Source organism: Nicotiana tabacum, chromosome 18, assembly GCF_000715075.1.
Source record: "Nicotiana tabacum cultivar K326 chromosome 18, ASM71507v2, whole genome shotgun sequence".
Classification (NCBI taxonomy): domain Eukaryota; kingdom Viridiplantae; phylum Streptophyta; class Magnoliopsida; order Solanales; family Solanaceae; genus Nicotiana; species Nicotiana tabacum.
Genome location: NC_134097.1, coordinates 132,544,235 through 132,552,838, shown reverse-complemented (window position 1 = coordinate 132,552,838; position 8,604 = coordinate 132,544,235).

Sequence of the window (8,604 nt, the reverse complement as noted above, 5' to 3'; positions counted from 1 at the left end):
TCCACTTCCGCCGGTATTACTGCTTCAATTCCATATACCAACAAATAAGGGGTTGCACCTACTGAGGTCCGAACGGTAGTGTGATAACCCAACAATGCAAATGGTAATTTTTCATGCCATTGCCTGGATCCTTCTACCATCTTTCTCAGTATCTTCTTGATGTTCTTGTTGGCCGCTTCAACAGCTCCATTTGCCTTGGGACGATAAGGTGTGGAATTACGGTGTGTAATCTTAAACTGTTCACATACTTCTCTTATCAAATTGCTGTTAAGATTAGCGCCATTGTTCGTGATTATCACTTTCGGGATCCCAAATCTACAGATGATATGGGAATGGACAAAATCCACTACTGCCTTCTTGGTTATTGACTTGAAAGTTTTGGCTTCAACCCACTTAGTAAAATAGTCGATGGCCACCAGAATGAACCTGTGACCGTTCGAAGCTGCCGGCTCAATAGGCCCAATGACATCCATGCCCCATGCCACAAATGGCCATGGTGCTGACATTGTGTGCAATTCCGTTGGTGGAGAATGAATCAGATCTCCGTGTATCTGACACTGATGGCATTTTCGTACGAAACTGATACAATCATGCTCCATAGTGAGCCAATAATACCCTGCTCGAAGAATCTTCTTTGCCAATATATATCTGCTCATATGTGGCCCACAGACTCCAGCATGTACTTCTGTCATAACTGTCGTGGCTTGGCTGGCATCTATACATCTCAGCAATCCCAAATCTGGGGTTCTTTTGTACAACACTCCTCCACTGAGGAAGAAACCATTTGATAATCGCCGAATGGCTCTTTTTTGATCTCCGGTGCCTGCTCCGGGTATATCCCCATCCTGAGGTACTCTTTGAAATCATAAAACCATGGCTCACCATCCTCTTCTTCCTCTATCATGTTGCAATAGGCATGCTGATCACGAACCTGGATGTGTAACGGGTCAACATGAATTTTGTCTGGGTGATGCAACATTGATACTAAAGTGGCCAATGCATCGGAAACCTCATTGTGAACTCTTGGGATGTGTCTAAACTCCACTGATCGAAATCGCTTGCTCAGATCGTGCAAACATTGTCGATATGGTATGAGTTTCAAATCCCGTGTTTCCCATTCACCCTGAATTTGATCTGAGTCCCCCAAGACCAAGACGTCCTAGATATCCATGTCTTCCGCTAATTGCAAACCCAAAATGCATGCTTCATACTTAGCCATGTTGTTGGTACAGTAGAAACGCAGTTGAGCTGTAACAGGGTAATGATGTCCTGTTTCAGAAATAAGCACTGCTCCTATTCCAACTCCCTTCGCATTTGCGGCTCCATCAAAGAAAAGCTTCCAACCTGGTTCCTCAGGTAAGTTCAACTCATCTATATTCATTACTTCCTCGTCAGGAAAATACGTCCTCAACGGCTCATATTCTTCATCAACCGGATTCTCAGCCAAGTGATCTGCCAATGCTTGGGCCTTCATGGCTGTCCTCGTCACGTAGACGATGTCAAACTCCGTGAGTAGTATTTGCCATTTTGCTAACCTTCCTGTGGGCATAGGCTTCTGGAAAATATACTTTAACGGATCCAAACGGGAAATGAGATAAGTAGTATATGAGGATAAATAATGTTTCAACTTCTGGGCCACCCAGGTTAGGGCGCAACATGTCTTCTCGAGTTGAGTGTACTTAACCTCATATACTGTAAACTTCTTGCTGAGATAATAGATGGCTTGCTCTTTTCTTCCTGTAATGTCGTGTTGCCCCAACACGCAACTAAAAGAATTCTCCAAGACCGTTAGATAAAGAATTAACGGTCTTCCCGGCTCAGGGGAACCAATACAGGTGGATTTGATAAATATTCTTTGATCTGGTCGAATGCCTCCTGACATTCCGCCGTCCATCCTATCGCAGCATCCTTCTTTAACAGCCAAAAAATGGGTTCACAGGTTGCTGTGAGTTGAGCAATAAATCTACTAATGTAATTCAATCTTCCCAACAGACTCATTACTTCTGTTTTGTTCTTTGGTGGTGGCAACTCTTGGATAGATTTGATTTTTGATGGATCCAGTTCAATACCTTGCCGACTGACAATGAATCCCAAAAGCTTCCCAGATGGAACACCAAATGCGCATTTGGCCGGGTTGAGCTTAATATCATACCTCCGAAGTCTTTGAAAGAACTTCCTTAGTTCTGCTACGTGGTTTTCCTGATGCTTGGACTTTATGATTACATCGTCTACGTACACTTCAATTTCTTTGTGGATCATGTTATGAAACACAGTGGTCATTGCTCTCATGTACGTTTCCCCAGCATTCTTCAATCCAAATGGCATTACCCGGTAGCAATAAGTTCCCCATGGCGTAATAAATGCTGTCTTTTCCGCATCTTCCTCATCCATCAGAATCTGATGATACCCAGCATAGCAATCCACAAAAGATCCGATCTCACATCCGACACAGTTGTCGATCAAGATATGGATGTTGGGTAAAGGAAAGTTGTCTTTAGGGCTTGCCTTATTCAGATTGCGGTAATCGACACACACCCTGATCTTTCCATCTTTCTTTGGTATCGGCACCATATTAGCCAACCAATCAGGATATCGAGTGACACGAATAACCTTTGCTTGCAGCTGCTTGGTTACTTCTTCTTTAATCTTCATACTCATATCCGTTTTGAACTTCCTCAATTTTTTCTTGACGGGAGGGCATGCTGGGTTAGTGGGCAATTTATGAACCACTAAATATGTGCTTAACCCCAACATGTCATCATATGACCATGCAAAAACATCTTTGAATTCAGTAAGTGTTTTGATCAATTCCTCCCTGATATTTGGTGCAATGTGGATGCTTATTTTAGTTTCTCTGATATCGCCGGCATCCCCTAAATTGATAGCTTCTGTGTCATTTAAATTGGGTTTGTATTTTTCTTCAAACTGGCTTAACTCCATGTTTATCTCCTCGAATGCTTCATCCTCATTGTATTCCGACTCATTATCATAATCGACCTCTTGTATGATTAGCTCGGAATCAGATTGATCTTTTAGACTAGGTTGAAGATCCGTTGTGCATGCCATGTCATTAGAACCAGTATGAAAAGAACTGTTCAGAAAAGAAACGAAAGAAACAAAATTAAAATAATAGAAAATAATAAAGAAGAAACTTTTCGTTTTATTTATGGGATAACAAGGCTTCACACTGTATTCGATATAATAAAAAGAAATCTGGATTACAGCCCTGGAATAATCCAGAAAACAGAAAAGGAAAATCAGAATCAACTACCAAGACTCCCTCCAAGTAGGAAGAGGAGTAGCCATCCAATTGTTGACCTTGACTTTGGGACCCACAAACTGTATGTCTGCCTTACTGGAACCCTCTCCAGCTTCTATCATGTTGACGTCGGCAAACATTCTTCCACAGCTTTCATTCAAATCTCCGTTTGACCCCATCAGAGGTCCAAGAACTTCCGGGACTGGCAGCTTTCTACACCCTGCTTTGACAAATGATCTGGACAGGCGTGGGACTGGTTTAGGGAGGACCCAAACTCTTTTCTTCAATTTGCGGGCTCGCTTCACATCCGCTGCGGTAGGATTGAACCCTAACCCAAAAGTTTCCGGGTTCTTGGGCAACGAAACTGGCTGGATCATTCCCTGAAAATCAACCCCCAGACCTTTCCCTGGTACAAACCCATTATTCAACATTTCTGTTGCTATCATGAATGTTGTAGCTGCGATTCTGGGAAGTGGAAGGCCCTCGCCCTCAGGAATTTTGTCTACCGAGACTGCATCAAAAACCTGATAAACCCACGGGCCCTTATCATCGTCGGTTTCTATGAAGGGCACAATAGCATCACTGATGGCATGTGTGCCATCATCCCCGTGTATCACAATCTCTTGTCTATCCCATTCAAATTTAACCACTTGATGCAGTGTAGAAGGCACTGCCTTAGCTGCATGTATCCATGGTCGACCCAACAAAAGATTGTACGATACTGCCACATCTATTACTTGGAATTCCATGGTGAACTCAATTGGACCAATGGTTAGTTCCAGTACGATATCGCCTACTGTGTTAATGCCGCCTCCATCAAAACCTCGGACACAGACACTGTTCTGGCGGATCCTGTCATCAGCAACCTTTAGCTTGTTGAGAGTGGCCAAAGGACAGATATTGGCACTTGACCCGTTATCAATTAATGCTCGAGTGACCACCAATTCTTCGCATTTTACCGTCAGATAGAGAGCTTTGTTGTGCTCAGTACCCTCTACCGGTAACTCATCATCAGAGAATGTCACTCAGTTTACTTCAAAGATCTTGTGCGCTACCTTCTCCAAATGGTTCACTGAGAGTTTGTCCGGGACATAGGCCTCATTCAGAATCTTCATTAAGGCCTGGCAGTGATCGCTTTAATGGATTAACAAGGATAGCAATGAAATCTGGGTTGGGGTCTTTCTCAATTGTTCTATAATGGAGTAATCCTGCGCCTTCATCTTCTTCAAAAGATCCTCTGCTTCTTCCTCTGTTATAGGTTTCTTTATTTTTTCAGGATTGACCCTTCTTAACTCTGCGGGAGCAAAACACCTTTCCGATCGAGTTAACCCTTGTGCCTCGCATATGTCTTCTACAACCTCCTTCCCCTCATGCGTCACCATCACCTGACTATAGCTCCATGGCACAGCCTTCTCATTTATTATCGGCAATTGTATGACCGGCTTGATAACAACTGGTCCCACATGGACCCCTTTTACTACCAACCTTGGTTTGTTTGCTACTCCCTGCAATACTGCTTTGACTGACTCTGGCCTCTTCGCAGTAATAGATGATCCTTTCCCTGCTATCACAAAGGGCTTGTCATATACCTTTCCCGACTGTACCACTGCCTTTCCACTGGTTGACTCTTCATTAGTACTGGCGCGAATCATCATTACCGTTTGTGAGGGTGTTTTTGGTTTCCCTCCCTCGTGCACTAATTCGATCATGTGGGCTTCATGGTGCACCGGTAATGGATTTTCATTGATGTTGGGGGGCCATGGTGCCTGAACCTCGATCCTATTTGTGTCAATAAGATCTTGTATGGCAGTCTTTAGCTTCCAACATTTCTCAGTATCGTGCCCGGGAGCACCCGAACAATATTCACAGCTCACTGAATGGTCCAGATTTCTGGGAAGGGGATTTGGCAATTTGGTTTCAACAGGACTTAGTAGGCCTATCTGTTTCAACTTGTGAAACAGAGTAGTATAGTTTTCTCCCAACGGAGTGAATGTTCTTGGCTTCTGTATCCTTTTGTTTCGGAAAGCCTGATTCCCGCGGAAGCCTGGCCCTGAAGGATTCCTGTAGGCCCTCGGTGGTGGATATGTGCTTTGTGGAGGTGGATATGTATGTTGGGGAGCTGGTACACACCATTGCGGACGAACCGGAGGCTGGGTATAAGTTTGGGCGTGATGTATGGAAAAATGTTGTTCTTGTGGTGGGTAGTAGGGTTGTGGAGGGTTGTATGGATTGTGTGGGTAGTTTAGATGATGGGGTTTGAATTGTTAATGAGGGGAAGGGCCTTTAGATCTGGACCAATTGCCCTCCTCTACTGTTGTGACCTCCTCTCTCCTTTTCTTTCCGAGCGCACCTCCCGTGCCGCTCTGAATGGCCTGAGTTGTTGCCTTAATCGCCGAGTAACTCAGGATCTTATTGGACTTAAGTCCCTCTTCTATCATGCTTCCCATTTTCACCACTTCATTGAAGGATTTGCCAACTGACGTCACCAAGTGACCGAAGTAAGTCGGCTCTAGAGTTTGTAGAAAGTAATCTACCATTTCTCCTTCTCTCATTGGAGGATCAACTCTGGCTGCCTGCTCTCTCCATCGGAACCCAAATTCCCTGAAGCTCTCCCCGGGTTTCTTCTCAAGCTTTAGCAATGTGAGACGGTCTGGGACTATCTCAAGGTTGTATTGGAAGTGTCCTGCGAAAGCCTGTGCCAAGTCATCTCAGGTGTACCACCTGCTCGGATCTTGTCTTGTATACCACTCCAGTGCCAACCCGCTCAAACTCTGGCCAAAGTAAGCTATCAGCAGCTCATCTTTTCCCCCTGCTCCCCTCATTTTGCTACAAAAACCCCGTAGATATGCCATAGGATCTCCATGCCCTTCGTATAAATCGAACTTGGGCATTTTGAACCCTACTGGTAATTGAACGTCAGGGAAAGGGCATAGATCCTTGTAGGCCACGCTGACCTGGTTGCCTAACCCGTGTATGTTCCTGAATGACTGCTCCAAGCTTTTAAATTTCTGCATCAACTCGTCCTGCTCTGGGCTCTTAGCCGGCTTTTCAATCTCTGCCGGGACCTCAAAGTGGGGATTATAGGTATGTGGCTCGGGTGCTTTGAATGTGAGTTCAGGGGGTAATATTGTGTGTCGTGAGCCTGAAACAGTGGCTCACTGGATGATCTGTGCAATGGGGTTGTGGGAGGTGCCACAAAGACGGGAACATTTTGGGGATCATAAGCCTCTCTTCCTTGATAATAGTGAGGGCTTGGGAAATTTGTTGATGGACCGCGAGAGGGATATTCTGACGTGTTTCCTGGTTGGAGAGTAGGAGTAACAAGTAGTTCCTGCCCTTTTTGGGCTCTGGCCAAGGCTATCTGCATTTCATTCATTTCCAACCTCATTTTTTCCATTTTTTCCATGGCTTCCTTCAGCATCTGATTTGCCGTTTTTTCCGACGCAACACTGTTGTCTGATCCAGTCATGCTTTCTAGTATAGGACCTTTCGATCTTGGTTGATAATGGTACGGTGTCAGTACGCTCTAACAACTAACTGATATGATTGGAAAAACAACAAACTTGTCAGTGTTAGAGTCTTAACATATATTGTGATTGCACGTTGAGGGGATGCAATGCTCTTAGGCAGTTAATCATTTCTAACATGCTTTTTCTCTGACCGCATGCATTATCCCGGCTTATTTTGTTCTGACAGATATACATATATGTATGTATATATATATATATATTCTTCTTTTTTTCCATAATTACGGTCGAATCCTATAGAGATTGCCTACGTATCGTGACCCCGCACGAATCAGACCAAGCGTAGTTCGTGCCATAAAAATAAAGACTCAATTATAACTTTTATTATTCAAATATGCTATTACAAGCCATCAAAAACAAACAAAAATACAGACTCCATACTTTTCTTTTTAAGAATGTTTGAAGAGAACATAAGGGTAAACAACAGACTCTGAAAAACAAACAAGTGCAAGATTGAACTAGGGATACATTAAAGCTTTGGATTTTGGTGCCCGCGAGGCATCGTTCGGCCTTTCCGCGGGCTTTGGTGCCAGGCTTCTTTGCAAGCTTTTTAGTTCCTCCATGATCCGGTGGACATAACCCATGACTGAGGCAAAAAGGATATCACGGGGCATCTCTTCACATGTTAGGCACTTTGTGGTGATATAGCGCCCTATCTCATTGATCCTACCCCTGATTCTATCCCTCTCTATGCACAACTGTTCTATCCGTTGATTCTTTAGTCCCAATATTCGAGTATTATCAATGAGCTGATCTTGGAACCTCTCCGTTTGTTCTTCCTTTGGGCTATCGACTCATAGCAGCGTTCTCTATCTATTCTAGCATCCCAGGTTTGTTTAAGGATCCGATCATTGAGAATGGAGTTTATCTCTCTCAATGTTGCAACACTCATTTTGTAGTCCCTTTTCACTTGCCATAGGTGCTCTCTCCGCGTTGCTGTAATTTTTGCCCACCTGACCCGCATTCTTGTTATACAAGCCTCAGATCTCTCCAAGTCTTCTCGGCTTTTGCTGACCTGACTCCTCAACTCTGCTATCAACCACGTATCAACCCGGCTTCTCAGTTGGTTGTTGGCATCCATTTTTATCCTCCGGATCTGAGCTTTGAGGTTCTCGCTTTCTCTGGCTAATCTGTTCTTTTTTCCCTTGTCTGCAGCAACCTGCACTTTGTTCTAAAATTTTAGATCCTTAATCTGTTGTTTCAGCTTGCCTATTTCGGCAAGATATTCCCGCTCTTTGGCCAACCGGTCCCAATGTTCTTGTGAAGATTTGGCAAACTCTTGAAGGTAAGGTCTTTTAGCCGGCCTTCCAGACGACATTTCCCCTTTGTACCAAGCCTGATATCCAGGTGAAACTTACCCTCTTGCTTGATTCAACACACAAGTATTTGCCTCTAAGTATTGACATTGGCTCCAAATCTGGCGGACCCTCGCTTCAGGAAACTGACCATCGGAACTGATCTCAATTACCTGGGTGCTTAAATCCTCATCTTTGGGCACTATCTGACATCTCCCAAGTTTCCTCAAAACCCGATACGGCGCATAAGGTTGAATGCTCTTAAGTCCCATTAAGAGAAAATGGGGTCTAGCTGCTGGCATGTATATGACTTCGTCGATCGGTAACCATCCCAGTGTCCACTGTATTTGACTGGCGTTGAGGGTCCGTAAATATGAAGTCCATGTCGAGACTCCTTCAGGTAGGCGGGCCTCATTAATTCTGGTGTAGAACTCCTCTATGCATGTCTTTTCAGAAGACCCATGTCTTAGGAACTGGGCTCGGTGACATAGGTGTTCGGTCATCCACATTTGCAACAACAAGT